General features: G+C 48.6%; 1 protein-coding gene and 1 long non-coding RNA gene across 2 annotated transcripts in view; both read left to right on the top strand.

The window, feature by feature from the left end:
• Positions 1 to 22,166, top strand: part of LOC147737284 (uncharacterized) — a 1,685,245-nt gene that overhangs the window by 646,628 nt on the left and 1,016,451 nt on the right. The gene's annotated exons all lie outside the window — the stretch shown is intronic.
• Positions 1,744 to 22,166, top strand: part of LOC147737293 (uncharacterized) — an 83,305-nt gene continuing 62,882 nt past the window's right edge. The window contains exon 1 of the long non-coding RNA XR_015299316.1: positions 1,744 to 1,909. This is a non-coding gene — a long non-coding RNA (uncharacterized LOC147737293). The remainder of the gene's footprint in view (positions 1,910 to 22,166) is intronic.

The following is a 22,166-nucleotide window of genomic DNA, read 5'->3' as shown; positions in this document are numbered from 1 at the left end:
AGCTGGGCGGCTCACAGGGACGTTGGCCTCCGGGCTTCCCTCCGTCCTCAGCAGGCGCCGACTCTGCTTCTCCTTCCCCGGTCGTCTCCTTCTCCGATGGTGACCTCCGACCCGTCTTCACCTCTGCCTCCGCCTCCGATGGTAACCTTCGACCTCCGTCCCGCTCCTTGTCCCACGACTCCGCCTCTGATGGTAACCTCCGACCTCCGTCCCGCTCCTTGTCCCACGACTCCGCCTCCGATGTTCTCCTCCTTACGTCTCCGTCTTTCTGGTTTCACTTAACATTTGACTTTGACAATTCCAAAGGAAGAGACATTACTGAATTTATAGACTTGATCAGAACAAATGTAAAGTGATAAAATTTACAACCAAGTCTCACTAAAATTGACATTCAATTTAACATTTCACTGAACTGTGTGCAATACTCATGGTGAAATATGAGAAACGTTTTGCCACTAAAATGTGGGACAGAGAGTCTGCTTGTGAAGTTCTAGTTAATCCCCATATTTTTGAAGAATGAGCCAGGTTTGAGGGACACTTCAGACCGACCTCCAAATGTGTGTGTCACTCGTGATGAGTGAGGTTTGAGGGCTCTGATGTATGCACATCCGAACTAATGTTGCTGTCGAGGCATTCAAGGCTGCTTGAATGACAATGCTACAAAGAGTTGACACACTCACTAATCAACGGTGTACTGATGACAAGTGTACTATGATATAAGGTCCTATGTAAAGGAGTGGAATATTTTCGAGTAGTGAAATGCCTCTCCCCTGTTCCTCATACCAGTAACACCCACTCATTTTTATGATACAATGCAAACTGTGTGAGACATTTCTGGTTCATACTTGATATCTCTATCTTAGGAATTAGTTGTTTCAAAGATAAATTGTTTTTTTTTGTCAGTGAATCTTTGTTGAAAGACTGTAAACAAACTGACAAAGCCTGGAAGAGGCCGCTATCTTAATATTTTAGGAGACAGTTGTGCTCTTAAACCAGAAACTCAAAACCTAATTAGAACCTAAAATTCAGTCTTGTTTGAGGATATAAAACCGTATCAAATATAAGGAATAAGCCACAGACATAGGAAAATTAGAAATAAGCTGTTCCTTCAATTGTCGCTTTGACACATGATCTATGCCTCATTGTCACTGATCTGGTGTTTAAATCTCCATGGTATTTACCTCTGTTTTCTTTGCTATCTAGCACGTTGTGGATTTGAAAAACTGCAAATAAATTATTTAAAAGAATAAATAAGCTGCCTAGATTAATTGCAAAACTGACCGAAATACTCATATATTCTTTAAAATACCGATATATTCATTGAAATACAGATATATATTCATTAAAATACAGATATATATTCATTAAAATACCAATAAATTCATTGAAATACAGACTGTCACTTCCATTTGTCACCTTTCTGTAAATACTCTTAAGTCCTTTACATCAGTGTTTTGAAGATGCTCATCTGAAGTGAAGCTATAAATATTTTTTTACAGCAGCCAAGTGTGAGGCCCTGTACTTGAACTGCCTGACCCTTAAAAACATTCATGTCTGTGACATCTGAAATCCCAGGTCTTTACAGGTATAAGTGCTTGTTTGCGTGAAATGTATTCACTGCTGGAGCCTGGAGGCGGCGGTTCCGTCAGCGGCCACCAGAGGGCGGTCCACGCCTGTTGATGAAACCCACTGATCTGCACACTGTATGAAAGGGAGAAGGGTTTCCTCTTCCGGGTCAGCGGTGGCAGAGACAGCATCAGCAGCAGCGGTGACATCACTTCCTCCCTCTCCTGGTGTGTCCAGCCTGCTGCAGAGGAGGAAGGAGCCCTGTCTGGTGGGCAGTTACCTCCATCTTCAGACCCTCACAGACCCCAGGAGGAGGAGGGAGCCCGGACAGGTTTCTGATCAGGTAGGAGAGCTGCCAACTCACTTGGCTGCAATTTATTAATCCAAGGATCAGATCCAACCCCCCCCCCCCCGCCCCCCACCCCCCCTGGCATTCATGGTCAGGTCAGGAGAGCTCAGCTCTAACTGCTGCTGAGCCTGAGTGGGGAGCAGAGGAGGAAAGGCCTGTCCAGGGGTGCAGTGGAAGAGAGGCCTGTCCAGGGGTGCAGAGGAGGTGAGGCCTGTCCAGGGGGGCAGGGGAGGAGAGGTCTGTCCAGGGGTGCAGAGGAGAAGAGGCCTGTCCAGGGGTGCAGAGGAGGTGAGGCCTGTCCAGGGGTGGAGAGGAGGTGAGTCCTGTCCAGGAGTGCAGAGGAGGAGGGGCCTGTCCAGGGGTGCAGAGGAGGTGAGGCCTGTCCAGGGGTGCAGAGGAGGAGAGGCCTGTCCAGGGGTCCGAGGAGGTGAGGCCTGTCCAAGGGAGAGGCAGAAGATGTGAGGCCTGTCCAGGGGTGCAGAAGAGGAGAGGCCTGTCCAGGGGTGCAGAGGAGGTGAGGCCTGTCCAAGGGAGAGGCAGAAGAGGTGAGGCCTGTCCAGGGGTGCAGAGGAGATGAGGCCTGTCCAGGGGTGCAGAGGAGGTGAGGCCTGTCCAGGGGTGCAGAGGAAGAGAGGTCTGTCCAGGGGTGCAGAGGAGGTGAGGCCTGTCCAGGGGTGCAGAGGAGGAGAGGCCTGTCCAGGGGAGCAGAGGAGGTGAGACCTGTCCAGGGGTATAGAGGAGGTGAGGCCTGACCAGGGGTGCAGAGGAGGAGAGGTCTGTCCAGGGGTGCAGAGGAGGAGAGGCCTGTCCAGAGGTGCAGAGGAGGTGAGGCCTGTCCAGGGGTGCAGAGGAGGAGAGGCCTGTCCAGGGGTGCAGAGGAGGTGAGGCCTGTCCAGAGGTGCAGAGGAGGAGAGGTCTGACCAGGGGTGCATAGGAGGTGAGGCCCGTCCAGTGGTGCAGAGAAGGAGAGGCCTGTCCAGGGGTACAGAGGAGGAGAGGTCTGTCCAGGGGTGCAGAGGAAGTGAAGCCTGTCCAGGGGTGCAGAGGAGGTGAGGCCCGTCCTGAGGGGTGCAGGGGAGATGCCTGTCCAGGGGGAGCAGAAGAGGCGAGGCCTGTCCAGGGTGCAGAGGAAGTGAAGCATGTCCTGTCCATGGGGTTAAGTGCAGGTGAGGCCTGTCCAGGAGTGCAGAGGAGGTGGTACTGTAGTGTAGTTCCTATTATCTCCTTAGGCATCTGCGCATTGGAATAACATCAACAACAAAAGACCAGTAACTGAGGTTACCAAGGATCCCCTGCTGACAACATTAGACTTAAGGGGTTTTGCCAGCTAGCTCAGAGGTCACTAGAAACTTTCTCGAATGTAGGATGAGGTATTATAGTGCCTACTTAGACAGGAAGAGATTTAGCTTCTGACAACCATACAACATGACAACTTTGTATCTCCATGAGTTAGGAGTAAATCTCCAGAGTCGTAAAAAACAATAGAAATGGTTTTACTCACTTAGTCATGCATTCTTAGTTTCACTCGAGAGTGTAGAGAAAGAGAGACAGGCGTTTTCAATAAAAGGTGTTATTTATTGAACAGTCTGTTTTCTCACACAGGAGAAGTGAATTGCAATGATAGCAACACTTGTTATAAAATATAGTGCATACAGTAAAAAGAGTATTATAAAGTAATACTGCAAAAGCATGTTATCGTTTCTTAGCCATAACATGCATCTAAAACATATCCTAAAATCTATACAATAGAAAGCTAACTAAAAATAGCTAAGCTAACTCAACTGATGTAATCTACCTTATGCCTACCCCGTGTTCCTAACGTAAGTTGTGAACGGGAAAAGATAAGTGAGAACCTCAGTTAAGGTAAATAATTTCTCTGCCAGATTATTCTAAAAACCAAGAATCATTCTCTGCGGCTAATCAGCTCCATACCTTGTTTCAGAATGTGAGAGGACTGGAATCTCTGAACTCGATATCCCGGCAGCCGGCTGTGGCAAGCAGGGAACACCGGAGCTGGATTTTCTCGGCTGGAGAAAAAGGCAGCTTTCGCTGGATCCCCACCGAAACCAGAAAAACGGTCACCCATGCACTGGTTACAAGCCGCCTGGACTACGGAAACACCCTATATGCCGGTATCACCGCAAAACTCCAGAAAAAACTCCAACGCATCCAGAACGCATCAGCCAGACTCATACTAGACATCCCGCGTAAAGACCACATCTCTAGTCACCTGAAAAACCTACACTGGCTTCCTGTCAATAAGAGGATTACTTTCCGCCTCCTAACCCACGCACACAAAGCACTTTACGAACTCGGACCCGAATGCCTCAACACACGACTTTCCTTCTACACCCCCTCCCGCCAGCTACGATCCTCCAACCAAGCCCTTGCTACCGTACCTCGCATCAACAAAACCACCATGGGAGGGAGATCCTTCTCCTACCTCGCAGCTAAAACCTGGAACTCACTCCCCTCTCACCTTCGTCTCACTCAGAACCACCTAGCATTCAGAAAGCAACTTAAAACTTGGATATTCGACAAGTAATTCCCCACCCTTCTTCAAGCGCCTTGAGACCCTCCGGGTATGTAGCGCGCTATATAAATCCTTTGACTTGACTTGACTTGACTCTCAGTGCGTCAAGTAGGAGGGTCGGCTGGGTTCAGGTCTCGCATCTGCTGGGCTTGGGACGAGGTCAGTCGATCAGCTCCAGAAAACCACTGCGTGTTTGACTGGACCAACCTGGCTGCTTTTATACTAGCTAGGTGACTGGTTTGACGCACAAGGTTGGACATATGGACGTCACTAGGTGCATGAAGTGCGCAATGCTGTCCAGGGGTTCGGGACAAATTAAACATGAAGTGCGTAATGCTCTCCAGGGCGTTGGGACAAATCAATACTGGAGGATTAGGAGTTTCCCCTGAGGCTACCGTATGTTCGTCTTGTCCCAGAGCCGGTTTGTATTCTCTAGGGGCCATGTAGTCAGAGTTTTGTTCCTTCTCTTGGGTGATCTCCCTCTTTGTTTAAATTGTTTCTCCCTGGGTGTAATATTTTTATTACTTTCCCATCTATTTTTAGGAGTATTTGAAGTGTTTTTTACAAACGACTTCTCTGTGCTATCTGGTAGTTGGGGTTTTAGTGGTTTCCCACCTAAACTATCTCTACCCAGTTCTTCATAGCATTTTTCCATTATTCTGGCTAGTTCAGAGGGCTGGTCTTCCTCATCTATTTCTCTTAACCTATGGCGGATTGCTACAGATGCTGCTTCACCCCTTACATTAGCTAATAATATAGCTGATACCTGTTTAAAATTTTTCAGTAACTTCACACCTAAATTTAAGGCTGGTTCTGGGCCATATTCATTCTGAATCTGTTTCAGAATGTCTGGTATTACCGCCATAGACGGAACACCGTGTGTTTTTGTATAGATTGAAGCAAAGACTGTACCCCAAGTGTCGCAGTCTTCCACATTTGGTGCAATTCCCATTGGTAGACAAATGGTCAGAATTCTGTGTTTTTAATGAGGTGTACTATCAGGAAAAACTGCCTCTATTTGAGTGATTTTTTGTGCTAGCCAAAATGGTATTTGTTCCCGTTTAGTAGGTAACTTTCCAATTACTGACTGAATTGTTTGTGGTGTAATTTTATTTGTAGTCCCCTGATGAGGGGTCTGTTGTGGGAGTCCTATTGTCGGGTGGACCGTCAAAGTCCTCATGACATATTGGACTAATTGTCTGTGAATTTTAACTAGTTCTTCTAGCTGGGTAATCACCTCTTCTTTAGACATTTTCCTTACGTCCGGATGAGGTGTGTAGCCGGCTAAAACTGGCCAAGTTGCTCCCGGTCTCCCTAGTGGACCGGGCCTTGTTATGTGTTCACAGTGTTGTAGGGCGCCTTTAAACCAAAGCTCGTGGTGTTGGTAAGTTAGTGGAATCTCAATTTCCTCATGGGGAACGTGTTCCGTTGGAATATCACCTGGTTCATAGTAGTGAAACTCTTTGGTTATTTGATTTACTTCTGGGAATCTTATCCAGGAATAGAATACCTCTGTCTGCCGATATTCGTGTGCCTCTACTACAAATACGACTGTCCCACCTTTCGGTGTTACACCGTTGTTTATTAATTTGTAAGTCAAAATTTTCCTTATATTTATTGGAATAAGTTTTGCTTCCGCATTCGTTTGTAAAATGCTATCATCAGCTTCTAGTAACCGTCTAGCAAGATCTCTCGTGTTGGTGTTTTCTTCGTCCGACTGCATTTTTTATTCAGAGTAGGATTCAAGGGAACAGAGATTAGGTGCACAATATTTTGGAACACTGTATCCTTCAACGCTGAATAAACCAAGAGGGTCTCTGCAGGAGTTTTTTCGTCCTACTCGACTCTGGCGGATATTGCCCTCTTACCCACTCCAGATGTCTATGGAGTATTATGGATAATATAAGGGGTTGAGTGAAAAAGCATGAGCGAGTAACCCTATTTCTAGCGTTAGATTATCGCCTTCCTTGGAAGGGTTTAATGAGTTGGCGAAGCCGCCACCTCCTCTCCACAGTTGCGTGGCAGAAGTCCGGGCATACGAAGTATGTTATTGACCCCCTGGATCTTTTTGCTTCCGGCCTGGCCTTCTCAGCAATTGCCTGTCTTAAGAGGAAGTTGCCGAAATAGACTAAAATAGCCCTTGGATACCCCCCAGCTTTGACCGGGTGTCTTAGAGTAAGAGGGACATGGTGGGCTCGTTGAAAGTCCCAGTTCTAGCTAGACAATTCAGGGAGAGAGTCATGAAAAAGTTGTATTACGAAGGAGCGAGCGTCTCCCCCTTCAATTTCCAGGTTTACTTATCGAATATCCAGGTTTTAAGCAGTTTTCTGAAGGTTTTGAGTAAGGCGTAGGTGGGTGGGAAGGGAATTCCAGGTTTTGGCCGCTAAGTAGGAGAAGGATCTTCCCCCATGGTGGCTTTGTGGATGCGCGGCACAGCGGTGAGGGCTTGGTTGGACGAACGCAGCTGGCGGGGGGGGGTGTAAAAGGAAAGGCGCGTGTTGAGACAATCAGGTCCAAGTTCGTATAGGGCTCTGTGTGCGTGGGTGAGGAGACGGAACGTTATCCTCTTGTTGATGGGGAGCCAGTGAAGGTCTTTCAGGTGAATGGAAATGTGGTTTGTGCGGGGGATGTCAAGTATGAGTCTGACCGAAGCATTTTGGATGCGTTGGAGTTTTTTCTGCAGTTTTGCGGTGGTACCGGCGTAGAGGGTGTTTCCGTAGTCCAGACGGCTAGTAACCAGTGCGTGGGTGACCGTCTTTCTTGTTTCGGTGGGGATCCAGCGAAATGTTTTTTTGAGCATGCGTAGGATGTTGAAGCATGAAGATGAGACGGCGTTGACTTGTCTGGTCATCGAGAGTGAGGAGTCCAGGATGATGCCCAGGTTCCGTGCATGGTCCGTCGGTATGGGGGCTTTTCCTAGTGCCGTTGGCCACCAAGAGTCGTCCCAGGCGGAGGGGGGTGCGCCTAAGATAAGGACTTCCGTTTTGTCCGAGTTCAGTTTTAGACGGCTTTGCTTCATCCACTTGGCTACTTCTTTCATCCCTTCATGTAGGTTGGGTTTGGCGGAGATTGGGTCTTTGGTGAGTGAGAGGATCAGCTGAGTGTCATCAGTGTAGGAGATGATGTTGAGGTTGTGTTGACGTGTGATGGTTGCGAGGGGGCTCTTGTAGACGTTGAAGAGGGTGGGGCTGAGTGATGATCCTTGCGGGACGCCGCAGATGACTTCGGTGGCCTCTGACTTAAAAGGGGGGAGGCGGACTCTCTGAGTTCTTCCAGCGAGGAACGAGATGATCCAGTCTAATGCTTTTCCTTGAATTCCGATGTTTCTGAGGCGTTGTATCAGGGTGCTATGGCAGACTGTGCCGAAGGCTGCAGAGAGGTCAAGGAGGATGAGGGCGACTGTGTCTCCGTTGTCCAGTAGTGTTCGAATGTCGTCTGTTGCTGTGATGAGGGCGGTCTCGGTGCTGTGTTTGGCTCGGAATCCAGACTGTGAGGAGTCGAGTGATTTGTTGGTTTCGAGGAAGGCGGCGAGCTGATTGTTGACGGCTTTCTCAATGACTTAGGCAGGGAATGGGAGGAGCGAGATGGGGCGGTAATTTTTGAGTTCGGTGGGGTCAGCTGTGGGCTTCTTCAGAAGGGCGCTGAGTTCGGCGTGTTTCCAGCTTTCTGGGAATGTGGCGGAGTTGAGGGAGCAGTTGATGACGTCTCGGAGATGGGGTGCGATGATGGAGTTTTTCTCTGTTGAAGATGTGATGGGGGCATGGGTCTGTAGGGGATCCTGAGTGGATGGAGTTCATTAGGCGAATGGTGTCTTCTGTGGTGATTGGGTTCCAGTCGAAAAGGTTATTCGGAGGAGTTACAGGTTCGGAGGTAAGTCAGGTTGACTGGTTTACGGGTTGGTTGTCGAAGCTGTTATGAATGTCAGCGATTTTGTCATGGAAGAATGAGGTGAGGGAGTCGCAGAGGACTTGAGAGGGGGTGATGTCGTTTGAGCTGGCGGTGGGGTTGGTGAATTCTTTGATGATGTTGAAAAGTTCCTTGCTGTTGTGGGCGTTGTTGTCAAGTCGGTCTTTGAGTGCTGATTTCTTGGTAGTCCGGATTAGTTGGTGGTGTTTGCGGGTGGCGTTTTTGAAGGCGGCTTGGGTGGTAGTGTTTGGGTCTTTTTTCCAAGTTTTCTCAAGGGAACGACAGAGCTTCTTGGATTTTTTAAAGTCATCGTTGAACCAGGGGACGTTCTTGCTGCCTTGTTTGATTTGATGTTTTTTCAAGGGAGCTAGTTTGTCGGCGGTTTGGGTTAACCATTGTGTGAGGTTGATGGCGGCTTGGTTAGGATTCGTTGAGTAGGTCGGGGGTTTTTGAAGCAGTGATGTGGAGATCTGGTCAATGGTGATTTTGTTCCAATTTCTTCGCAGAGTTGGTTGAGGGTGGTTGTGGATCGTGGTCTTATTGTAAATGAAGTGTATGCAACTGTGGTCCGTCCAGTGGAGGGGTGTGGTGTGCGTGGAGGAGATATGCTTGCTGGAAGTGAAGATAGGGTCGAGTGTGTGTCCTGCATAGTGTGTGGGGGTGTTAACAAGTTGTTTGAGTCCGAGATTGGCGAGGTTGTCCAGGAGGGTGGTAGTGTTACTGTTGTTGTTCTTTTCCAGGTGGAAATTGAGGTCTCCCAGTAGAATGTATTCTTCCGAGGGGAGGGCGTGTGGGGTGATGAAGTCAGTGATGTCTTCGCTGAATCTAGTGCGGGGTCCTGGTGGTCTGTAGAGGAGGGTGCCTCTAAGTGTGGTCTTGGGGTCGATGTGGATCTGGAAGTGAAGGTGTTCGGCGATAGCGAGGTTGTCTTCTGAGCTGGTTGAGATGCGGATGGTGTTCTTGTGGACGATGGCGATGCCTCCTCCTGTTTGGATGGTGCGGTCCTTACGGATGATCTTGTAGCCGTCCGGGATGGCTATGGTGATGTCTGGAGCTGAAGAGGCATTCATCCAGGTTTCTGTTAGGAAGGCGATGTCCGGAGAACTGGCGTCGAGTAGATTCCAAAGGTCGATGGCGTGTTTGTGAACCGAGCGGGTGTTGAGAAGAATGCATTTGAGGTGGTTGGTGTTGGATCTCCGTTTGGTGTTTGTGGATTTGGTGTGGGTCTTGATGCAGGTGAATTTGCAGGAGTGGCAGGTGAAGGGTCCATGGGTGTGTCCTGGTGCTGCTTCGGCGCAGGTAGGGAGTTGGCCGGGGTTAAGTGCTAAGAGGGTGGAGGCGTCGTATGTAATGCGGGAGGGGTGGGTGCTGCAGGGACCAGGGGATCTGGCGCTGGGCGCGGTCCAGGCGCGGACGGGCGTAGACGGGCTTACCTTTGGCGCACCTTCGGCGCGACCGCTGCGCGTGGACGCTGCGCGTTGGGACATCTGTCTTAAATGGATAGTGGAGGGGGCGGAGCGTGGGAGGGTCAGCTGGGAGGCAGGAGCGATGTGCAGGGAGGGTCTGGGACGGGCCAAAAACAAAGAAAATGGCAGTCAGGTAAACAAATGCTGCGAGGGTCTCCAACAGCAAAAGCTATAATGGTAATGGAGCGCTATGGGGGCAAGATTATTTCAGGCCAGCAGAGGAAGCGCTATATCAAGTAAAGCCAGAAAGCGCTGAACAGAGCAAATTACGGAGCACACCAAAATCCAAATACAATTGTAATAGGCAGCAAGCAAACACAAGGCACAGCAGCGTTACAGAGCGCGGTGCAGTTATGTAAATAAATAATGTTATTTGCGAGGCAGAAATCAGCAGTATGGTACAATACCAGGAGAGGAGAGGAGGTGGAGGGGAGTAGTAATTTGTTCAGCCAAGTCCGCAGGAGTTCCACCCCCTTGTACCACCACACCCCCTATCCCATTCATGCTTGCTTCAACCCCAGCTGCTGTATCATTATGTGTAGGGCTTACTGTGTTAGCGTCAGTTGTCCCCGTTATCACAGTTATCCCAGGGACGTCCTCGTCGCTGCTTTGCTGGTTACTCTGCTCATCCACTGCCTTCGCCCCTTTTGCGGCTGCTGGTGTCTGTTGAGTTCCCGGCTGACTCCTCCCGCCTTGACCCGGAAGGAGTTTCGCCGGTGTCTTGCAGAGGAGGTCAACGACAGAGGGGGCAGTCAGACTTCCCTTCCGTTTAGAAGTTACACCCTGCTTCGGTGTCTTAGCTGGAATGTTCTTGGTAGCTCCTGGGGCAGGCTCTGGAACACCGCCGCTTGCCTCACAGGCTCCGCACCGTCCCGGACTGCCAGTCTTGCCGCCCTTGCTTTAGCAGCCGCCGCCGCATTCTTTGGTGCCATGACACTTTCACTGACAGCCACGGCACCCCTCTGCTCCAGAGCTCCGACAAGGTACGTCTGACCAGCGGTTCTCTGAGACTTGTGGCTGCCGCTGCACAGGTATCGGATCACTACGAGACCAATTAGGGATCCCAGCGTTGCAACTTGACTCCTGATCGGTGTCGTCTATGATCACGTTCTCCAGAATCTCCATTGCTCTGTTATGGGGTTATTGCATTAGTGTATACTCAAAAGTTCGGTATAACTTCAGCGGCGGGTTCGGAATTACTTCTCAATTTCATTTTAACCATTTATGCTGCAGAATTCGCATATTTTCTTAGACCTCAGCACTGGTCTGTGCGCACTGCAGCCTCACACGACTTCCCAGTTGGGAAACCCAGTGATCACTCTCCTCCAGTTCTTAGGAATTCCCACCACACAATTCTTCGGGGGAAATTAGACCTAGGTCTACCAAATGCTGATGCAACTTTTCATTTGTGCAATTACTCAAAATGTGTTCCTTCATAAACAAATTATAAAGTCCAGTAAAATCATGCACATTGTGTCCAGTTAACGAACCATCCAGTGTCTTTACTGAGTAGTCTACGAAATCTATCCAGGATTGGGTCTGGGTTTTGTGAGCCCCCCTGATTCTAATTCTATACTCCTCAGTAGTGAGTCCAAAGCCCTCAAACAGAGTTTTCTTCATGAGGTCATAGGACCCTGCATCTGGCCCAGAAAGGGCCAGAAGTCTGTCTCTGCAATTACCAGAGAACAGTTCCCAGAGAAGTGCCCCCCAGAGAGGTTTCTTTAGTTGTCTGATATCACAAGCCCTCTCAAAGGCTGTGAACCACTTGGTGATGTCCAGCGGCCTCTCCACTGGTTTTGGTTTTGGCAAACATACCAATCTTGAGAGAGATCGCTATGCAGTGACTATAAGTCGGTTCGAAGGAACAGAGAGAGGGATATGAGGGTGGAGGCCTGGGAAGGCCTCGATCAGGCAGCTAGGACATGCAATAGCAGAGATTTTTAGAAAGTAATAAAAATACTAAGGATCCGACACTGGACTCATATGTAGGTGAAGAAGCATGGGTGGCACACTGTGAATTTATATTCACCTCAAACACTGCTCCTGTGGCGCCCTCTAGTGACACAGATACTAAATTGCAGGTTTCTTTTTCACTCTCAGAATTCAGAAGAGGGTTGGCGGCCTGTGGTTGCTGGTAAAACCCCAGGACCTGATGGGGTGCCGATAGATCTTTTTCAGGAAAACCAAGATTTGTGGGCTCTGCTGCTAACAAATGTTTTTAACAGCATAGTTATAGATGGGCCTCCACCTTCCTGGAAGCATAGTGTAATTATTCTGATATACAAAAAAGGGGACTGGGGAAGCCCAAAGAACTATAGGCCTATCTCCTTATTGGACACAACTGCCAAACTTATGGGTTGGTTCCTTTTATTCAGGCTGGAAGAGTGGACCCAAGAAACATCTTAATGCAGGTGCAGTATGCCTTCCAGAGGGAAAAAGCCACTACAGACCAATGTCTAAACCTGTCACTATGTATAGACAAATATACCAGATCGAAAGACGGGAAATTCTACATGGCTTTTATAGACGTATCAGCTGCATTTGACTGCGTGAGCCATCAGAAACTTTGGTATTTATTGGAGGAGATGGGGATTGATCCACTTATAATTATCTTTATCCGCCAACTATATGTAAATGCCACTGCATGTGTCCTGTATGGCAAAAATGGGGAATGAACCCGCCCCTTTAAGATCGCTAGGAGAGTTAAGCTAGGATGTGTCCTCGCCCCGTTTCTTTTTTTCCAGCTATATGAACGGGGTTGAGGCAGCCCTCTCGGACTCATCCCCGGACGTGCCCGTGTTTGACACCAACCCACTACCAATGTTAGCTTACGCCGAGGATGCAGTGTTAATTGCAGGCTCATCCCCGGACGTGCCCGTGTTTGACACCCACCCACTACCAATGTTAGCTTATGCTGAGGATGCAGTGTTCATAGCAGGCTCATCCCCGGACGTGCCCGTGTTTGACACCAACCCCCTACCAATGTTAGCTTACGCCGAGGATGCAGTGTTCATAGCAGGCTCATCCCCGGACGTGCCCGTGTTTGACACCCACCCCCTACCAATGTTAGCTTACGCCGAGGATGCAGTGTTAATAGCAGGCTCATCCCTGGACGTGCCCTTGTTTGACACCCACCCACTACCAATGTTAGCTTACGCCGAGGATGCAGTGTTAATAGCAGGCTCATCCCTGGACGTGCCCTTGTTTGACACCCACCCCCTACCAATGTTAGCTTACGCCGATGATGCAGTGTTCATTGCAAGAACGGGGGAAGCTCTCCAATGGCTCATAACAACATATGCATCATTCATGGCTTCGCTGGACCTTAAAGTAAATGATACAAAATCTTCTGTCATTATAGCAGGGTCTGGCAAAGCTGATAAATCCCCACACTTCCATATGGATTGCCAGAAAACAGAAGTGGTAGAGTCCTTCCCATACCTGGGAGTCTTATTTGATAAAAATCAAACTTGGGAGAACCTGGTATCGGCAAGAGCACTAGGAATGGAAAGAAGTCTGAAAGCTATTAAGGCCTTCTCCAAAAGTTAGACACTAGCCCCCTTGACCCAATTAAAACATTTCTCAGGCCAAAATTAAGGCAATAGCCACATAAGGGGCAGGAGTCTGGGGTATGGCGCCTACCGGCTGTCTCCAAAAACTTGAAGATCATTTTTAAGTCCCTAGTGTTTCTACCTTCCACTTATTCAAATGATATCTTACATATAGAATTGGGGTTACCTTACATGTTACATACCATTAGACTAGCACCAATTTAATACAAAACATATTTAAAGATTGTTTAAAATTAGACCATTACAATAAGATCAGATGGCTGAGTTATGTGGAATCAGAATTAATGGCAATTTGGTTGTGAGAATTATTTAAGGATTAAACGGTATGCAGGAAGATTTCAAAACAGAAATTAATTTGGATTTTTATGCGGAGGGCTCATTATCTTCGCAGGGAAAGGAATTACAGAAAAAAGACGGTCCTTGTATATCATCTGATTTCCCCTAGACCAGAGGGAGGATATTCCTATCTAGCATGAACCACTACGTGCTGGATAGGAACTATTGAGATTTTGTCTGACTCTCCTCCCCTTGATGTTAGGTTATACGGAGAGAAGATTCAAACACTCAGATTAATGCTGTGTCCCTGCGTCAACCATTCCCCCAATCCGACCTGCACCTAGTCTTGTTTTGTGGGTTCTATAAGACAGGAAGAGAAGACTTTATCCTTCAGATTTTAAGGCGCCACAACAATTTTAAACCATGCCAGGTGGCACGTTACTTCTTTAAATCTCTGCCTGATCCCGTTGTCTGTTTTTCGGTAGCCACCTGTTTGTGGGCCTGTATGAAAAGGAGAAAGGCGCGAGGTTGGTTTTAACTAACAATTATATGCAGAAATGAGTAATTTGATGTAAACTGACTGGATTCGGTCTATGAGGCACTTGATGCACTTTATGGGATAAAATGTCCTGTAAAACTATTTGATGTTCTTTTTAAATAATTCTACTTGTTCTAGGATTTTAACTTGTTATGAACTGGGGCTGGTTGTTGATCACTGATTTAAATTGTGCTTTTATGATCTGTATTTAAGAGATTGAATAAAGATTTTATTGATTGATTTTTTACATGTGTGTCTCTGAGTCTCACCCCCCTGTGCTCCCTCTCCATGCTGCTTGGAGCTGCTGCAGCAGTGTCCCTGTCATGGCAGTGAGGCACTCATGGTAATCCAAGTCTGTCCTCAGCGCATGCGCAGCTGTTAATGCAAGTCCGTCTTTAACCTGCGCTCTGATGCGGGAATCAGTGTCTGTCTTCAGCGCATGCGCAGCTGTTAATACAAGGCCCTCTTTAACCCGCACTCCATGGCGGAAGGAAGTGTCTGTCCCCAGCGCATGCGCAGCTGTTAATGCAAGTCCGTCTTTAACCCGCGCTCCGGTGCGGGAAGCAGTGTCTGTCTTCAGCGCATGCGCGGCTGTTAATACAAGGCCCTCTTTAACCCTCGCTCCGCGGCAGGAGGAAGTGTCTGTCCCCAGCGCATGCGCAGCTGTTAACCCATCAAGACCTCTTTAACCCGCGCTCTTAGTTCAGTCTTGGTGTTTTCTGTTTTTCTGAATGAAAGACAGTGTGGACGGTCCCAGTTGCGTCTTCTCTCGGTTGGACTCTGTAGGCTGCGCTTCCCTGCGGGGCCGCTCAATGACACACTCTTACAGTTTTATGTGCTTCGCTATTCTCAGCGCATGCGCGGCCATAACGAGCAGACATCCTGCGCATGCGCAGCTACAGATCATCAGAGCGTCTCTTGTCCCGCGCGCGGTTTGTTGTCACACGGGACCCTCGGGTGTGTCCCCTCCAACCAGGCCGACACTGTCCCCCCTTCTCCCCGGCCACTCCCCCCTCGAACCCACAAGAGAGGTAAAGGGAGATAAGGCCTTGAGGCAGCAGTGGAAGCGGTGGAAGATCAAGGGTGTGGTGTCTGTGGGGGGCAGAGCCTGTGGCAATGGGGCGGGGTCTGTGAGTTGGGGGTAGGGCCTGTGGGAGTGGTCAGTGGATGTGGGGGCGGGGTCAAAACAATACACCTACACAGCCTGGAGGCATTGACTGTTTCGTGTTCCTCACAGGAGACTAGTTTGTCCTTACGCTTCAACTGTGGAATGTGTTTTTTCGGAACCCTAATCGCTCCAACTCTAGTTTGTATCGTGTAATTTTTAGCGGATTTATACTCTGTAAATATGTTACCATAATATCTAATCCTATATAATTCGCTCTATTGTGAAGAGCTCTGACACCGCTGGGTAAAGAATGCGCTATAAAAAAATGCCTAAATAAATCCAATGCCCTGCGACCAGGCTGTTGGAGGCTCGTCGTGGCCTTGGGGCTCCCAGTCACACATCCTCAGGTCTGTAGACTAAACACTATTGCAGTTTGCAACTCAGAACTGGCAATTCATCAAGCTCTGGCGGGCTGCTTTTGGAGGCTTCAGGCATGATTCTGAATGCCGCCATAGTCGCCGGATCTCAAGTTGGACATTCTTACCTTTGTCCTGGGCCACTACAACCACAAACTTTACCCACTTGCTGCCCGTATCTATAAAATATTTTTTTGACACAAGTGTGTCCACATGAGAATCTTTTAATTTGGCTGATTTGCAGCAAATATTTTTTTTAACCCTTTCCGTGCGTGCGTCGGCCAACGGCCGTCGCAAACACTACGTCAGTAGTGCTGCGCACGTCCGTTGGCCGACACAGCCCCGCCCGCGCATTTGAAGGCCCACACCGCAGAGGAATTGCCGCCGCAATAAACGGGTTAAAGTCATGCTCTTGTATTTACAATCAACAGAAGCTTGTGCAGTGAGGGCTGGTGCTGTTCCTGACCTCCCATTCATTTTGTGGAAGTGCCTGGACCAGTCTTCAGCACGTTCCTTGCTCCCAAATGGTGCTTCTCGGGCCCTAGACCCTTGCTGTGGTTCGGTGGGCTCCTAAATCAAGCTTTTGAACTCTTCATGAGTGCAAATAAGCCCATTCGAACCCGAAACCCACTGCTCGCACAGAACTTCAGCACGAGCCCCTGCCGCCTATCTCCTTGCACGGAAAGCATCAATCGATCTGGAAGACCAACAACGTAATCCTCCAGCCCGACCTTCTGCGACACCTGGCCTGCTTTTTGTCCCATGTCCACCACCGCCATCAACTCTCTCCTTACTTCCTGCGACCCTCTCCAATGCGAACGGGGCTCTTGGCTCAAAACTTGAGAAGGTAAACTTTCAGCTGAACTAATCTAGGGCTCTATCTAATTCGCGCTCCATCGTGATCAGCGTGAACTTTTGACTTTAACCTGGTCCAGCATGACCAGATTGCCTCGGTTGGCGCTTTATGTTTTTAGGTGCTGTATAGAAGTTTATATTTTAAAATTCATATCTCCGGTTATACTGTTTGGATTTTTGTCTTTTGGGTTTCGATTTGTTGATGAAACTGAGCTCTATTTTTCTAACCTGGTGTTGATTTTGTGTACTGATTACGCTGTTTTACTGCTTGAAGTGTTGCACAAATATTTACACATTGCCTCTAAATTAAGCCTGACTGCTCCGTACCAAGCTACCAGGGGGTTGACCACAGTTTAATTTGGGGTTTGCTTGTGCCTTATCCTGACTAGGATTGTCAAATTCTGAAAAGGAGCATACAGTCATAACTAGATTCTTTCATCAATTATACTCAAGCATGTAATTAAACCTTATTTCCTTTGCAAACTATACAAAATATTATAAGATCCACCAAATCATAAAATACAGCGCAGAGTCTTGTGATTTCTTTTTTTCAATGTATTCTTTATTTGTACTCAAATGCATCAGCCCAGCCAACGCGTTTCGCCAAAATGGACTTAATCAGGGTTGGAATAGTCTTTTATAGTAGCTCACCAAGGTGCTATTTCTGTAATCAGATGTAGTATAGATATATAGGCAATCACCGTATCAATCATGATTGATTTAAATTCTTCGATCCATATTGAAATAGTTTTATTGAAAAACACCAAGTCGCTTATTCTTATTAAGAGATGTAGTATCAATAAGCTGGTAATCACCATCGCATCCGGTCAGATAAAATCATGATAGGATTATTGCCTTTGATAAGTCCTGGCATGTAGTCTCGTTGGGTATGCAAAGCCATCTATCCGATCTGATAGACAGACGGTCTTGCATGCAATGGTGATTGGCTATATATCTATCCTACATCTGATTACAGAAATTGCACCTTGGTGAGCTTCCTTGCACCTGCTTCACTAATGATTGCTGCTCCTGTGTGGGCATAGGGTAGGCTTCAGTGAGCTCTTACCCCTTATTTTTTTTTTAAACTTTATTTTGCATTTAGGTATGAGTAAAGAAGTACACTAGGACAAGTAAAATCCTTTACAAGTACAGGTAGACATAGTACACACTGTCAAGGGCTCAATCAATGCCGCAGAGTGATCACATGTTACATAAAGCCAGTCCCTCGGCTGCTAACATATTTTCTGTTACAATCGTTCTTGACTCTGATTCACATAAACAGTGTTTACAATCATGGCATGGGAATACATCCTCTGTACCGACATCAAAAAAGGAGTTTAGCATCCGGTGTAGTTGATTATTGACATGTATCTCGGGACAGTCTAACCCACCCCTGTTGGGACTATGCCCTGTTCTTTCCAGGTAGGGGGGTCTTGCCGCTGCGCCTCTAGGTATGTTGTGAAAGTTCCCCAGATATCTCTGGGCCTGGAGGCGGGGGCGGACCGTAATTGCGTATAGGTCGCTGTGTGTGGAACAGGACGCCATGCTCTTCAGACATCCCTTCACTGAGGGTGCTGTTCTGCCACCCCAATGAATGGATACCTCCCTTTTGGCCAGTAGTAAGCTGATGGCAACAAACCTGCGAATTGCCGGTGGGAAATGCTTTACATATCCCAACAGGGCAATCTCAAGCAAGGGGGTCATCGGTACCTTAGCCAAGCCACTCACTATCTTATGTATTCCTACCCATTATGAGTGTTTGCGTGGACAGGTCCAGGCGAGGTGGGCGAAGTCTGCATTTGGAGCGTTGCATCTTGCACAATGGTGCGGTCTAGCAGGGTCTATCCTGTGGAGTCTGGAGGGGGTAATGTATATCCTACGAAGAAGCGTAAAGTGTATTAGTTTGTGTCGGCCATTAAGAGAGACATTTTTCGTAACTGCACAGCAGGCAGCTCACTGTTCGTCTGTGATCGGATTACCCAAGTCGGTCTCCCAGGCAGTGCGTACTCTGTCTACAATTGCTGGGCATGCCTTATAGAGCTGCGATATTAGATGTACCCCTCTCTCGCTGCTTATCACTGCTATGAGTGGGGGGGGGGAAGGAGGTTCCAGAAGGTAGTCCGGTAAAATAGCTCACAGGGCAGAACAGATTCGTAGAAGGACGTATCTGTCCATGAATGTGGCACCAGGGAACAAGGACTCGTATCCGGGATGAAAAATATGTCCATCTGGAAATAGATCGCCTAACTTAGCAATGTCAAATTTAGCGCATGTCTTCTGTATGAGCTTTTTGCTAGTTATAGGTATCCATTTAGGGGTCGGGAGTGGCAGATCAGAAGAATAAAGCAATGGTGTGTGTGTTATGCAACACAATTTCTCCCATGCCCAACTAGTGGTCGAAACCCTTCAGTAATATCACCGCTAAAATGTCCGGGAGGACTAAGTCAAACTCTGGTCGGAGGTATCGAATTCTGGCATCAGGGTGGTACCATGTCTATGCAAAACTGCACTGTGCAGCTAAATAGTACAGTTGTAAATCAGGGACCCCAAACCCACCTCTATCGCAGGGGAGTGTCAAAACCCGCCAGTTTACCCTGGCGTTTCCGCCACCCCATACTAATCTTATTAAGTGTGATCGAAGGGTCGAAAAGAATTTATTTGTGAGAGGGATCGGGATGTTTTGAAATAGATATAAAAATGTAGGAAGCACAACCATCTTAATGAGGGAAACTCGTCCAGCCATGGATAGTGGGAGCTTTAGCCATTTCTCTGTTTGAGTTTTAATTTGGAAACAGCTGTCCGTAATTGCGGCGGATGATCTGCTCTGTTTCTAAGTGTATATGTATGGCCAGGTAGTTAACCGAGTCAGTATTCCATTCCAGGGGGCATTCCAAGTCTCACTTGTCTGTGCTGGCAGTCAGTGGAAAAATTACAGATTTGTTCCAATTGATTCCCAGTCGAGAATGTCTGCCAAAGGGCAGAATTTCCCGGATAAGGGGATCCAAATTAGTCTGGGGGTTGCGTACATATAAAATCGTGTCATCTGCATACAATGATACTAACAATGGGCCGGTGGTGAACTGTAAACACCTATGAAGGTCTTTCTGTTGGAAGTGCCTCATTAGTGGGTCCATCATTCAAGGGAATCAAATGCCTTTTCTGTATCAAATAGGATTGCCGCAGCGGTGATTTCCGGGTTAATTCTATGCAGAGTGTTAAATAATGTACGTAGATTGAAGGCTGTCGAGCGATGGGGTATGACACCAGACTGGGTCGGGGAAATGATAGATACTATTGAGAGAGACAGGCAACATGCCAGAGCCTTTGCCATTATTTTGTAGTCTAGGTTTAAGAGTGATAACGGTCAATAGGAACCACATAGCAGGGGGTCCTTGCCAGGTTTGGGGAGAAGGGGGGCGTGGCTTGAGGCTCTGCGAAAATGGCCGCACTGTAGTGCAGCTGCGCCAGCCACCGGAAGAAATCTGCTAATATCCTTGCCCAGATATCGCACAGTAGCGACACTGCATCTGGGAGTGAACGGCTGAAGCCCTGCCGACACAGAGGAATTGTGTGGCATTGTGATCGGCACATGAAAAGACGGACACCGATCTGTCCTAAGGCCTGGGCTCCCCTGCTGGAAATGGCGGCCTGAGAAGACTGCCGGGACTCACGGAGGCAGATGGAGCCACGGAGGACTGTGCTCGCTGTTAAACAGGCGACAAGCCGAACCGTGAGTGCCCAGCGGTCGTTCGATTTTCTGGCAGGCTAGACGCTGGGAGGAGAGGCTGCGGACGGCAAGACAGCAGAGGTGACGCTCGGCGGCGCTGGGGGAGGTGAGCCGGAAACGGCGATACGCAAGGTCCCGGCGCAGCAGGAGATCCTAAGGCCGCTAACGGAGGTGGAGTTCTGCACAGGCTGAGGTACGGGACAGTAACGGGCGCGCTCCTGGGACACTAACCCGCCACCTCCTGTGACACACTTGCGGCTGCACCGGAGGTGGTCGCCCCCCCTCTCCGGCTAGAGGGGGATAAGTGAAGATCCAAAGGAGCGCACACAAACCGCCTAATATCGGACCCACATGAGCCACATGGACAGCGGCCTATACCGTTTGGAACTCGCTACACGGGAGAGATAGATGAGCTGCCTCCGAACATAGTAATTGAGGAGCACTATTGGCGCTAAACACGGGCAGCCTAGACAGTTGACCCTACGTGACACAGTGCCTGAGTGGAGGGAGCACGGAAGTGCGGCAAAACGCTACTCGGACTCACGCGCACTTGCCGCCAGAAGCAGGCTGAACTGGGTGGAAGCAGATCTGTCAGGCACCTCATTTGGCGACCTACAGGGGGGCACACCGGGTGGCAGAAGTGCATTTGGCGACCTACAGGGGGGCACACCGGGTGGAAGAAGTGCGCAGACAGCCAGGAACGTGTTGCGGGGGGAACTTGCAACACGCTTTGATCGAGCTCCACGTGACACCAGCAAACAGACATACCGGGTCCCCAGGGGATAGCGGACATAATCTGGGGGTGCACTGTACTGTCGAGGTCAATCACGCACACTGGTGGTGACCGACGGAGGGCGAAAGTAAGAGGCACTTAACAGTAAGCAAGAAGCGGAAACTTATTCTGTTGCTGGAGTCCCCCCCCCCTCCAATGGGGAAGCCGGACAAGACACAGCCCACGCTTACTTTTGAACTGCGTAAGGGTGGACGCCAAGGGCACACTTCAGCACCGAACGTGGATCATGAGGCGGCCGCACCACAGTCCTCCCCCCTTGAAAAAACTTTAGCTGCAATCCAAAATAGTCTGCAGTCTATCGATGGGAAAATCGAAGTTCTCACTGGAAGGATGGACCAATTCTCGTCGGAATTGGACAAGCACACGGTTCGTCAAATCGAGGCTGAACAGCGTATATCTGACACGGAGGACGGCTTGCAACAAATTGCGGACAAAACGGGCGAATTCGCCAAACAGTTAGAGGTCATGCAGGCACGGAGCGAGGACAGTGAAGCTAGATCCCGCAGGAATAATATTCGCATAATAGGTCTGCTGGAATCCTCAAATGTAGGGAAACTGGAGGACTACGTCGAGACCCTACTGCAGGATTTATGCTATCCATAGGATGAGGACAAGAAGTCATGGCTCCTCTTGTGGAGTGCTCTAGCAGTGTGACATCCAAATACGCGAAGAGTGGTGTGGTGAGTGGATGATGTGCAACTTGATGCGTATGAAGTGCTCTCTGTAATAGAATCATATTGCCCTCTGCCTATGTTTAGGTTACAGTTCATTGCTCTTTACACATGAACATATGGGTTGATTAATGTAGACTGGTGTTTCAGTTCACAAGCAAGAAAAAGAGGCTTCATCGCAGATGACACGCCTGCTCCGACTTGCATACTGAATCTAGATCGTCTGTATTAGGAACGCATTGAGCTGCAGTTGGCATTCCTACGCAGTCTGTGGGTGATGGGGTGCACGGAAAAACACAGCCTGGTGAATATATGCAATGGGGAATATTATTTGAAGCGCGCCGGCCCGTTGGGGTTGTAGGCGACATGCTGTGTAAATATATGTTGAAG

This window comes from Lissotriton vulgaris, chromosome 1_1 (genome assembly GCF_964263255.1).
Source record: "Lissotriton vulgaris chromosome 1_1, aLisVul1.2, whole genome shotgun sequence".
In the NCBI taxonomy this organism is placed as follows: Eukaryota; Metazoa; Chordata; class Amphibia; order Caudata; family Salamandridae; genus Lissotriton; species Lissotriton vulgaris.
The sequence above is the reverse complement of the archived record's forward strand: the minus strand, read 5'-3'. Positions and strand labels throughout refer to the sequence as shown.